This window comes from Lutjanus erythropterus, chromosome 10, assembly GCF_056507025.1.
Source record: "Lutjanus erythropterus isolate fLutEry1 chromosome 10, fLutEry1.hap2, whole genome shotgun sequence".
Lineage (NCBI taxonomy): Eukaryota > Metazoa > Chordata > Actinopteri > Lutjaniformes > Lutjanidae > Lutjanus > Lutjanus erythropterus.
In genome coordinates this window covers 30,814,185-30,828,184 of record NC_139326.1, presented here as the reverse complement: position 1 = coordinate 30,828,184, position 14,000 = coordinate 30,814,185, and positions in this window count along the sequence as shown.

Here is a 14,000-nt window from a genome sequence, read left to right as displayed (position 1 = left end):
GTCCAATGATGTTTGTATCAACTGCTAGTGGCTTTTGTGATGAGACAAAGGATGCCCCGGAGCCAGCAGTGTCACATCTACAGGTAACTAGCAAAATAAAGGAAATATCAACGAAAAGTGTCTCAGGAGTGTTAAAATAGCTCCAACATGTCTTGGCGTCAGCTTGAAGGATGCAATACGAAATCGTGTGCAAGATATGCAGTCATTCCCTCTGCTGAGAGGAAATGGTTCACTTCAGAAATACACTGTAACAATTAGCTATATCATGAAATACACTGCAATGGGTTTCTGGTTTAGGATATAATGTGTTCATGTTTTTCAATGGCTATTTCCATCCAGAGAGGTAAAACTGGCAAGGACACAGATAAAGCCACACCTGCAAAACCCCCATTGACAAGCACATGGTGTGAGTATTTCCTGCAGGTCTTCATGACTGCCAAAGTTGCATAATCTTGATTTCTCCCTGGATGGTTTGTATAGAAACAGATAGACAGATAGATCTGTGACTTTGTTTGTGTTGTTGTGTGACTTCAGTGGGGGTGCAGTGAGGGGTGTGTGGATGACCAGGGGAGGAAAAATAGAGTGAAAAGAAATTAAATCAATATGCTATCATGCATATCTTTTTTCACTAAAATTCAACCTGAATTCTTTTTTAATCAGTTGCTTCCCCAAATATTGTTGAGAATTGATTATAATTGTGGGGTGGGGTGGCTGAACTTTGTTCAGCTTCTGAGGGGGCATGCCAAAAGAAGTTTGGGAACCACTGGCTTATCTGTGCTGGTGTCCCTATTTGATTCTCCAAACTGGAGGCGTGCTGACCAGCATCCACACTGACTATCCATAAGTACCTCACACAACCCTAAATCAGTTAATCTAAACTATTCCTTTCAAACAACATTATGTAAGATTTGTTTTTTGCATTTTCTCGTGATTTGGTGTCCCCCAGTTTTAAAGTGCAATTCACGGATACACCACTGCTGTGAATATGGAGAGCTGCACACATGCATTTGTTAGGATTACATTACTTTTGATCAAAAACTAGCAAGTCGACAACTTTCTTAACACAGCCAAACATCAAGCAAGTGCAACAACACAATATATATCAAGCCAGCTATTTCATAGTCTAACAGGAAAAAGGCCAACTCAGTGTCTGTCTTGCAGCCTTTTACACTTTACTAATTCACACTCCTGTGTGGGCAAAAGACTTAATATAGATGAAGGTGTTTTGTGATTGTGGAGACATGTCTGTGCTTCAAACAGGTTTTAGCCAGTCTAAGGCGCAAGAGGTTTTTACTCCAATGTGCCGAGCACAAGACAGCAACAATATGCCCAGCCATGCCTTCATTTTGTTGTCATTTTAGACCTCCCACCCATGGCCACACACAGACCAGGCACAAGTCCATTTGCTACAAATTATTATGTAAGCACATCCAGAAACTGTTCATATCCATCGGTTCTTGCACCACAGTTTGCAGGCCTGGCCTGAGGCACATGCATAATGGGTAAATTTTAGTTTCAGAGATGCTTCAGCAGATGCTTCTGTTGTAGTAGCGCAGTGGTTATCCAACCTGAGTTATGAGCAGTTTTACCAAAAACTGACTGGCTCCAGTGAATCCTGTTTGGAGGCCTAAAGATGTAAAAACATCTACTTTGTGATGTCTCAGATTTATCTTGCTACTCCTTGAGGGATCAGCCATACATTGGGAACCACATGGATTGTGACATAATTTTACATTGTTTATCCCATTATTGTTGTTCACACAATCTTGTTATATCAGTGGAACCTAAAATCTGTACACAGATGTATAGGGAGAAACACTTGTGTGCAAACTACATACACTCCTATGCAACCCAGTGCAATTCTGCCATGAAGTCGACTTTTATGATGCATTTACGTTCAGCTTTTTGTTCACACTGTCAGAAAGGTTTTAATTCAGTTATTTGTATGTGAATAGGAAGGACAAAAATTAAAAACACCCTTCAGTATGTTGTTGTCCAGTAAAACCTTTATCTATGACCTGAATAATAAACATTAATAAACACATAATTGAAAACATGTTTCCAACAATGTCACCAAAAACTAAACATTAGGAACTTTGTAAAGATGGATGTCATGGCAGGGCTGTTATTGCATTAGATTGCACAGTACTTAATGAAGTAGCCACTGAGTGTATCACTGTGTGCATGTGAAATCTTGAAAAAAAGACCTCAGCTGAGAAAACTGATCATAGTGTGTGCAGGTGCGCCATGATTTGTATGTTATTTCTATAAAGGTTGAATGGAGTTCTGAATAAACCTGTTTTCTCAAGTACTTCAATACTTCTTTTACTGTATATCCATAAGACTGAACTGGTGAAATGGTGACAAACAATCTTTCTATAAAAGCACAGTACACCATTGCAAAGCCATTGTTTTCATTGTGTCTCATATTTTCCCTGGAGTACAGTATTATATGTGCAACCAGGTGCATCACATGCTGGTTAACACAATGACCAAGATTTGAGGTTAACAGGCCTGTTGTGTCCATTGAAATAAATATCCACACATTTCAAGATATTAATAGAGATAATTAATTACATTAATTCATTTATATAATTAATGTAACTCAACATTTTTTTGCTATCTTCTAAGCAGCTAGAACTTGTTAAGATCATGGTTTGTTAAATTCTTAGAGAGACAGTTTACCCCCAAATCAAAATTGCATATTTTCCCTCTTTATCATATAGCGCTATCCATCTGGACTGTTTGGACTGTTTACAATGCTAGCTAGCTCAGTGGTGCTAATGATACAGCTCAACTGAGGAGGACACCATTAATGTTTACACACTACACTATCACGAGCATGAGCCTGTTGTCCATTTGTAGATGCATGCTTCTGTCTGCCCGCTGCAGGCCCTAAGAAAAACATGTTCTTTTGATTTGGGGGTGGATTGGCCCTCTAATCAGACCTTAAAATAAGTTGCAATCCCATTTCTGTTTTCTGAGAATAATAATAATAATATGTTTTAAACAGACTAGGTTCAAGCATTGGAATACTGTTCTCATTAAGATCCGGAGATGGAATACATACAAAACTGTTTATATGGTGTTCCCTATACTGAACAACATGATTTTGTACCTTGACGAATACTTCAACAATAAAGTGGCTTTATCCATGAAAGAAAATGTTCACCACAGATCATACTGTATTGTACTGGCTGGAGGATGAATGTGAAGTGAAATCCAATAGAGACAGATTCAAACATGTGAAGACATGGATCACAGTTTAAATAGGTCTTCCTGGAATCATAATGCAGCTGTCTACATCTTTCAGTACAATTGAATTGAGCCGAGAGCATTTGGGAACCACAAAGATCTCACATGGCACTTACTTAAGATTGATCCCCTGAAGGCAGTGAAAAATAAATGCAAAGATTCTACTATTGACGCAGAGCTTTGAAAAAAGAAAAAAATCTTTTTATATATGAACGTGTTGTTTTGGCCCGGGAACATGACCTTGGTAGCTGCTGGCGAGGAAAAGTAAAGAATAAAACTTCTAAACTCCATTATGTGATAGAACTTTTTTGCTCCTTCCTTTGTCTCCCTCCTCTTTTTTTCCACTAGACGGCACAGTATTTCACTTTTATCTACAGATAGCAGGACTTTGTGTTATCTTATTTTGTTTGGGAGAAGATTCACAAGTACTATCCGCCCCATGATCCCAACAGACGACAAGATACAGAACTCCAAGTCTGGAAACTTCACAGTGAGAAAAATGAGGTCTTACTGAAACTACCTTTGGTGTGTGTTTAACTCTCTGGTTATTCCCTTGGAATAGCTGGAGACCAAAGAGGCTGCTGGCTGCATAGTGTTACAGTACTATAAAATGTACCATATAAGATGTGTGTAGATGTTAAAAAGCAGCTTGTTTAAGATCACAGCTGAAATCTGCTGTGCTGGAAACTGGAGTTTGATTGGATTGTTCAAGGTTGGCGGGGGTTAAAGGGACCTTACTGGAAAAGCAGAAGTTTTCAAATGAAAATGTTGTCATAAATTAACTGGGTTTGATTGCCCTTTCAGTCCTTATCATATACAACAACCTTCAACTACAACCTTCAACCTGCATTCTTTGTAATTGCCGCCAGGAGACAACTCTACTACTGGCTACAAAAAGAAGTCAGATTGTATAGAAGTCTGCAGGAAAATGGCTCTAATTCTCACTTGATTTATCACCTCAGTAAACATAAAGTTTCTTTATGACTTCACAATCTCAATTGCTAGTTTCAAGTCTTGTTCAATACCGCATGATGTTCATTTTGTAAATTATTGTCGTATTTAAAGCAAAATAGACAATAAAGCAGGGTGGTTGCTACCACGATGACCTGTCAATCCGGATAGAGGCATATCAATGCATATCAATGGCACTATTTACTTTTAAATAACCATGAAATCATTTTTAGGTGGTGTCCCTGTTTTTGTCTCAGAACTTTGACCCTTTTGTAATGTCTTTTCAATTCATGATAGGTAATTTCATTGCCTAAAAACAGCTTGTGCAGCAGTTGTATGAAAAGACACTCTAAGTCAGTTCCTTTTTTACCAGGAAGTAGGCCTACTTTTTGTGGTAACCAAGCTAGCTAAGTAGCACTAAGGTTACCTGATAATTTTACTATGCCAATGGTACCTGGCCAGGCTGGCAGAGTGTGCTAACTCTAGACAACCCCTCACTACCCCCCCACCTCCACCCTCTCATTCAAATATGGTCCAATATGAGCCAAGATGGTGACAGTCAAAATGCATACCTTGCGTGTCCCCAAAACATTTGTCCACAAACCAGTGGGTGACATCACAGTGGCTAAGCCAACTTTTTAAAATAGAGTGTATGGCTGTACATCCACGGCCATCTTAGATGATCTCAAACACCTCTTCACTGACACCACCTGTCAAGTTCCAAAAATGCAAATTTAAATTTGCCTTCTAATAAATGTTCTTAAAAGCTATTATGGAAAAGTGGATATTGTTTAAATACTTCTTTCATACAATTGAGCTATAAAAGATTGGGTCAGTTTGGTCAAATTTGCTTTCATACTGCTACACTTGAAGTGGCAGAGACAGCAATTTTCAATCATTTATACGTGACTCTTAGCTTTTTTTTTTTTTTTACAATTCTTCCAACACTTTTAGCTATCTCTTTCAAATGTTTAACTATTAATTTTAGCTTTCTTTTTCAACAGTGCCTTAAATGGGCCAGAACTCATCAGTAATGAATATGGGAATGTCTGATATTTGTCCACTTGAGTACCATTACTTCTTAGTGGCTGACTGAATCTGCAAGGCAAATGATGGACTCATTGTGAAAGATAAGAAGCTTGGATGCTGGATTGCAGAGCTGTTAAATATTACAAAAAACAGTAAGGCATGTAGTATATATGCAATCAAATAGGAGTACAATTTGATTTGCGTCAATAGCTACATAAAAGCTTATTATACATATACACAAACTGTGGAAATGTATGTTGAATGTAATGAAATGCATACAAAATACATTTAAGCAGGATATATTACAAAAATATACATAGAAATATAAAAATATCAAAGACACATGCAATGATCATATCATGCAACTACTGAATTAGGGCACTGGCAGCTTTTTTAGTCCAACTCAGGCACTGTTTTTCAACCTTTCATCCAATATGTTTGCAATTTCAACAATTTATCCACCACTTTTAGCCTTTTCACCTTTTATCCAATACTATTTATTTCAACTGATTACCCATTACTTTTAGCAATCTAACTTAACTATTTCTCCATTACTTTTAGCTAACTGCCTTGACTTCTTTGCTCTGCTCAGCAATGTTCGGATATTAAAGGTGACACAATATGGGTATTTTTTCTCATAATCTTTACTTTTTCAAATCAATTGCTACTCCAACTCCACAAACTTTCCAAGTACCCAAAGAAATACCCCCTAGTACATGTACCCCTGATTGATGATCACATTGATGATCTCTGCATCTCATTGGAACATGTAACAGGTAATACAGCTCTGTGGCGTCTCTGCTTCTGGAGAATGCTGGCGATCTGATGTCCTCTCCTCTTGTCATGGAATCACAACGGCCCACTCTCACACACTGCCGTGACATGCTGAGGCCGCAACGTTGACGGTGGACAAGCACAGAAGACATTGCCTGCAACATGTTGTGTGAATGTATATTTGTTTGTGCATGTGAGGACGTGTGTGTGCACATGCGTGTGAAAGTGTGCGCCTTTCTCTTTGTGCTCAGCCCAGAGTGATTGATTTTGAAGTGTAGAATCTTGACAGAGTGTTCGGCTATCCCAGGAGGCACGAGACCACAGGGCCGAAACAGACAAGCAGCCTTCACTTTCTTCTTCTCTCTTTCTTTCTTCTTCTTCTTCTCCTTTTTGCTCGCCCACCTCTGTCCTCTCCCGTTCCCTGCATCCACCCCCCCTTCAATCTAACCCCTTTTCCTTCCTGCTATTTCTCCCCACCTCTCTGATGGGTTTATTGATATGTAACATTGATATTTATTGCTGGCTAAAATGAGCCGCCGTCTTGCAGGTGGTGGGTGGAAATTCCTGATGTGGGTCAATGAGAGAGAGACATGCCTGGTGATTTGCTTTGAGGGAATTCACAGCTGCTGTGGCTTACATTGCTGAGATATAGCCTGTGTCAAACTCTCATCTATAGGAAGAAAAAAACAACAGAGATGTGAAATGGAAAGGTCTCAGGGAACCTTGTAGATTTTCAATATTGCTTAAATAGAATAGTGTATAGGCAGTCTCTACAATCTATTCACTCACCTATCACTTACTGTCCACAGATGTGTATTTAGAGTATATATGAACTATACATGGAAGGGACCAAGGAAATAAAGAGGTTCTCTTACATGTGCAGTAGCAAATGAATCCACATGTGCTCCTTCTGACCTTATGTTATAAATTTGTGGCAGCAGGAAAGCAGGAAAACATTTCACAGGTGAAAATATGGAATTCAGTTTACACCAACCCTTATGAAGCCATCATGGCTACAAAATAAATTAATTCCACTCATGACTGGCAATTGATGGGAGCAGTGGCAGGGCCAGGCTGTCTGAGGGGCAGGGGCAAAGAAAATCAAATGGGCACCAGCATGCGGAAAGTTGTCATGCATTTACGGTGAAATACTTCCAATGTCTGGTTTCGATTACAACACCTACATTGCATTGCATTTTCTCCACTGGAAGGTGCACGTCATCATGTGTTGTCCCCTGGGAGGTCACCCTAGTGAGCGCTTTATTATGTTTTGTCCACTAGAAGAGCACCCTAGAGGGCCGTTTATCATGTTTTGTCTGCTGGAAGGGCACCCTATTGAGCACTGTATATCATGTTTTTTTCCCGCTGGAACGGCACCCTAGATGGTACTTTATCTTAGCAAAATATGCAAAATACAAATTAATTACATTGATGATTGACAATGGAGGGGAGTGAGGTAAATAAAGCCTTTCTTCATTACAGTAAAATACCTCAGGTTATATTGCATTCTGAGTCATTTTAAGCACACAGAACACTCCCAGCTTGATGTGGTCACCAGATATCATTACTGGAGAAGGAGAATCGATGCTACAGAGCGGGGTGCTAATTCCTCTGTCTCTATCAGGATCTTTTTCATAATGTTGTCAGACACTTCAAACAACAATCTGAGCCTGTCTGTAGCAAAAAAACAACACTTTTAGTGCCCATAAGAATGCCATGGCAAAAGTAAGTTAGTATGTATTCAGCAAGGTCAGGCATAAGCTCATGATTTTTACTACCCTAGATGTATTGTTAGAGTGTATGAAATACACAGCGGTGTATTAGCCTATACATTCTCAACAAGTAACACATCATTGAATCAATTTTAATTTGATTTATTACAGCTCTACGCTACAAGTGGCATCCATTTGTCTTTGCACCAAGAGGAGGGCATCCCTGCAGTTTATAGAATTTGCTATAAGTATCTGCCATATTAAAACAGGGATTTTAAACCTTAAATCTTGTATGTGTTTTGTTTTGTTATAGAGTTTTCTTTCACCATTTCTCTCTTACACTGTCTTGTTTATCTAATGCAGTTAAGAGTTTTTTTTTCCTGTGCTGTCTTTCTCACTGTGTGTGACTTGAGTTTCACCATCGCTGACCCGTTTTGATAATCACTGAGGGGTCCAATCTTCACCGGGTTCCCAGACAGACACTCCAGTCCATGTACCCACTGATGTTTTAACTGATGTCCCTGAACTTTCAGGAAATATGTTGTTTTAAATGTTTAAATTAATTGATTGAATAAAACTATTTTTGTCAAGAACATTGTTTGGACTGTTTTTTGATATTTTTTGTTATGCTGAAGTATAATAATATTGCAATATTAACTAAATGTGGAATATTATATAATTTCAATATTATCTAAAATTATTAGTAGTAGTTATTAACACTAATGTACCCTTATTAGATATTACAGTGCAAAATTGTACAATAGAATGCAACAGAAATAGACCAAATTACAAAATACAGTGAAAATAGAGTAAAATATTGTTTTGTGGCCATACCATATTGTTCTATATTATGAAAATTACATTAGTGTACAATTACAGTAGTTTATTGTATATCCAAATACAACTGCAACTTGCCGGCAACCATGCTGCCAGCAGCTTACTTCAAATAAACAAGGAAATCATTTACAATTATGTTACATGTGCAGCAGCAAATGAATCCATACATGGATGCACCAACACTTATGAAGCCATCATGGTGAAGAAAATCAATCAATTACGCTGATGATTGACAATATATTTTCATGAATAAAAAGAAAGCAACTCTAGAAGCAACACCCAGGAGAGCTTTGTTAGATCCTATTGAACCAACTCAGTGTAGCTGTGCAAACTTCAGATTTGGATTCTTGAATTGTTCTGTGGCGTATCTTCAACCTGCTGGTTGTCACAAGGACTAAGGGTAACAAAACAGAGGCACTGTTCCTCTCTGCTCCGCCATTAGTGATGTTGTGTCACCCACTCCTGGGGCTCCGGCTTTGTTTTCCCATCATGCCCTCGCTGCCTGCTGGTTGGTTTAAACAAGCAGTATTCTTCTTCAGCCTTTCAATTATACCATGCCCCGCAGCAGCACCCTGCACCCTCCACATACACCGAGACGGGAGCTAAGAGAGTAGGAGGGATTGATTTGAATTTGGCGTTTAATGGGTATTTTGGTGTTCCTGTGTATTGGTATTGTCATTGGTTGGTTTATGACTAGATATTTTCTGTATTAGGTTTTGCATAGAATGACACACCCCTGCAGAGGAACTGGGAAGAGTTCAAGTTAAAGGTCCGGTGTATATGATTTACAACGATTTATTGGAATTAAATCTAATATTAATTAGTATGTTTTCATCACTGTTTAAAATAAAAATGGTTGTGTTTTCATTGCCTTAGAATCTGCCATTTGTAACTACAGAGGGAGCGGGTCCTCTTGGGTGGAGCCATCTTGAACCAAGTAGCTTAGAAAATAAAAACCAAACACTGGCCACTGTAAGTTCTCCTTCACACTCACTGCTAGATGCCACTAAATCCTACACACTGCTCCTTTAAGCCTTGAAGGAAGACGAGAAGTCCATTTTGTGGTGAACCTCAGGCTATGAAAAGAAAACTTAAAGCTGAGGTGGGCAGTTTATTTTTGGTGGCATTGGGCAAAGGTTTCACAATAACCTTTTAGCATGATGCACTTCAAGTGTTCTGAGACAAGCTAGACATCTGCTCCTCCTCTTTGCTCTGTTTTCAGACAATACATGACACTCTGCATATTTACAGATGTTTACATTCAAGCTGCTCATCTACACATTTTGCACAGCATTCCTGAGACTTTTACATTTATACTGCTTTTACATTAAATTTATTATGCTGCTGCTTTCTGCACATTTTTTTTAAACTGGTTATCATATATTGGACAATGTACACAATGTGTACATTTCATGTATTGTATTGTACATATCATTGGTTACTTTATTCATGTTCTTTTCTCTTTATCTCTCTTCATATTTTTATTTATGTCTAATATTTTTATATTCATAGATTCATATCCTTTATGTTTTATATTTTTCTTTACTTTTTCTACATGTGTTTCATTGTTTAATGGTAATCAGAGTGGAAGGCAGAGGAAGAGTTTTATTGTACAGGGAAACTTGTTCTAATTATGCATATGACAATAAAAGCTTTGGTTTAACTTGATATCAGTCAACTAAATTAAGTATTATTATAAGTCAAAATAAACTCTATCCATACTTTATTTGTTCTGTCTGGTATGGTTTGGAGGGAAAAAAGAGTGGATGTGGGTTTATTTTAGACTCTTTTTTTTTTACCTTTATAATACTTAATTTGGTTGGTTGATATGGTATGTGTTGTTTGACATTTGTTTGTTTTATTAGGCTAGATTTCTGAGTTTATTCTTATGTTACTTGAGTGGGTGAAATGCCAGATTGTGGATGCCTTACTGAAGTAAAGTAAAAAATAACTTTACTTTTTATTATTATTATCAATATGTCCCTACCAATATCCAGGGACTACTGATCTGTCCCTAGTAATAATTTGGATAAAAAAATTAAAATATAACGACTGTTATCTGTCACTGTCTAATCAATGTCTAATGTAACTGTTTTCAGTATTATGACAAAGCACCTGTGTTAATTATAGACGTAAAATAACGCATTTTTGAAATATTGTGTCACCCCCTCATTATGTCTCACATTGGTTTGGTTCACTACCTACCTATAGCCAATCGTTTCTTTTTACTGCCAACATATTCAAAATCTAGTGAGCTATTCAGGCCACAAGGAGGAAAGTGAGAAATACACACAAATTTTATTTTGTTATTTATTCCTGTGCATGCTATAATCTCAGTCAGTACTCCTCTGGCAGCAGCAAAGCATCTCTCCATGTTTATTGTCCCGCACCAACTGTGGTATGAAATATCTGCCCTTACATCCACCAAACTGTTGGCCATTTAATCTGCCCTTGTCCACAATAAATTGTGAGAACAGCTTCCTGGATTCTGTGTTTAAATCTGCACCACATAAGATGTTCTGTGAGTCTATTTTACCACAAACAATGTAGGTTTTTGATTTAGAAACTCGAACCCATGACTGGAGCCAGTCACAGGTAAACATCTGTATTTGACGCCTTGTGAGTGAGACTCAACAATTAACTCTTTCTCCAGAAGCATTTACAGCATCTTTAACTTGAGAGGTCAAAAGTCAAAATATCTTTTTCACAGTATTAGTTATCACAAATAAATAATATTCACTTAAGTTTTATCACCCTAAATTTAAAAAGTCAGTTTAATTACCCAAAGTTAATCCTTCCATTGCTGTCCCACTGTCTCGTCGGACCATCTCTCCCTGTCTTCGAGTCCCACGGCAGCTCGACACGGGTCAAGTTCTCTTATTGAAAGGGTGAGATAGAGGCAGGGACCCTGCAACCACAAAAGCGGGCCGTCTAGACAAGGCCCCACAGTCCTGACCCCAGTTAGACCCTGTCCCCCCAGGGGCCTATAATACCTTTGTTTCCATGTTGATAAATTCTATTTCCTGTCGAACTCGCTGCACAACAAACACTGTGACATCCAAACTTCGAAAACTTGGACTACAGGCATGAACATAGCAGTGTGTGAATTAGTGACTTTCAGAGTAGTGAAAAAATGGAGGCTGTATTTTACAGATATGATGTCAAAAAGTAGTTTGAAAATATGTTTATTTGTTGAAACAAATGAATCAACAAAATAAACTAAACAGAAATGCTGCTAATTTGGTGCATTAAAAAAAACTGTGACCTTAAATGCTGGTATTTAAGAGTTTAGTTCAAACTAGTTCAAATATTTCCTCTGATTGTCTTTAGATTTGTCTTGATGACGTGAATATGTCTGGTGTTATGTTGACTGAGGGTCCCTGGTTCCCATAGACGCATGTCTGGATTTTGGTTGTGGTGGGGGTTCAGTCTGGTGATTTAGCCATGAATTATCACCTAGTCACACAGCGTAAATTAACATACAGCCTTTAGACAGAGTATACAAGAGCCGGCCACTTCTATTCAATGGCACACAAGGGAACATGCTCTGCTGGTCTGAGTCTCCTCATAGTGTCTGTGTTAGCACACGGCCTGCTCATGGCTAGGTGGTATGCTAATTAGCTAGTGTTTGCGCATACATATGTGCACTCTGACATCAAAATGTTGGATCGTCTACATGCCAACACTCATTATCGGCCGGCCAGGAATAAAGAGTTTAAAAAGGCAATGTTGTGATCGGGTATAGAAAAGGTGAGAAAAAGGGGAAATATTTTGATAATAATAGTGAATTAATAAATCACCCACAGCACAGAAAATAACACTTATATAGCACATTTCAGATAAACAGCATTTTGAAGGATGATACAGACAGATATTAGAATTTCCATGTAATTTGGCTCTGAACAGACGTTGTCCTCTGTTACATTTGACCCAGTCAGTCGGGACTGAACAGGTCAAAGCAACACAGCAGTTTAAACTTGAACAGTTCATATTATTCTTGTTTTTATTAAAAATGTATGATAATGTCCTTGTTAATATGTAAGTCCGAACATTTTATGTAATTTATATTATTTTTAAAATATATTCACATTTATTTTCAGGTTCAAGTTTAATTTCATCAGATGTTTTACACCAACAGTATCTTTTCTAACAGAAAATTTAACTGTATAACACTGTAAAAATAATGTATTACTTCATTTGATAATAGTTATCCTCTTTTATTTGTTTAATGATTTGTAAAAGTTGAAACACACTGTAGAAAATAATACCAGAATTTAGTGGAATCAACTAATCTTTCCTCTAAGTACACAATTTTTATTTATTCAAGGTAATTATCAAAGAACTAAATATTCAACAAACTCATTATGATGCACTATGTTCAAAAAGAATAGAAATGTATGTTGTAAATAGATTATAATAAATGTTTATCAGTGGTTCAAATTAACATCTTAAGCTTATTAAATATGGTTTCCTGTGTTCAACTGAATTGATAATTAAAAGTTTATTTGTTTTGAGTCATCATAAATTTACCTCAACTTGTCTTTTCGAGTTCAGTCAACTTCAGATTTTAAGGCTGGACACTAACTTTTTAGAGGTGAAGCAAATAGTTCATATTTACAGTGCAATGACAAAAAAGGACAACCAGACGTCTCTCTGTTGTTTTCACCCCGACTGTTGACATATTCTGTTGGTGAAATGTGACACACACATGCTGTAAAACACATCGTGACCACATTAGTGGTGGGGGGAAAGAGGGGCGAACTGTAGAGGGGCAAAAGAAAAAACTGTTGCGTCTGTCCCAACAATGACTCCTAACAATTAAACCTAAACTGCTTCTATACTGCAAAACTCTGACATGGCAAACGTCAGGAAGTGTCAAGTGTCTCTGCAACACTACGATGCATCGTCAAGATTTCTTGTGTTAGTGTTGTGTGCTGTATGTGTTGATGCAGTTTGTCATATCAGACTTGTAAGACTCAGCGATCCTCCGTGTTAATTTCATACTGCATCACTTTCGTACTTTGTTATTTTCATGCCAGCTCTTCCTTAGATTGTAAAAAATTTAGTCCCAAGCTGCCATGAAATTTTAAGTTGCTGAATTACAAAAGACAAGCTGATGATTCAGAACAAAAAACATATTAACATTTATAAGACATTAAGTTGAATCAACAACTCTTCAGCTATACTTGCAAACATTACAAAGAAATGTGATGTCCTTTTAAATTTTCACATTTAGAAAAGTCAGTTCTTCAATTCACACAAAGAACTGAAGCTTCAGTTGCTCCTGTTAGATCCATTTCACTCCAGAATTCACATAAACACAACATGTGAATCTTCTCCCAGTGAATTTATTCATTTTAAATGTAAGGCAGTAGGGATTAAATTCAAAACTGCCCTTCATCATACAGAGTTTTAATCAAAGATTGTGAAAACAAACAATCA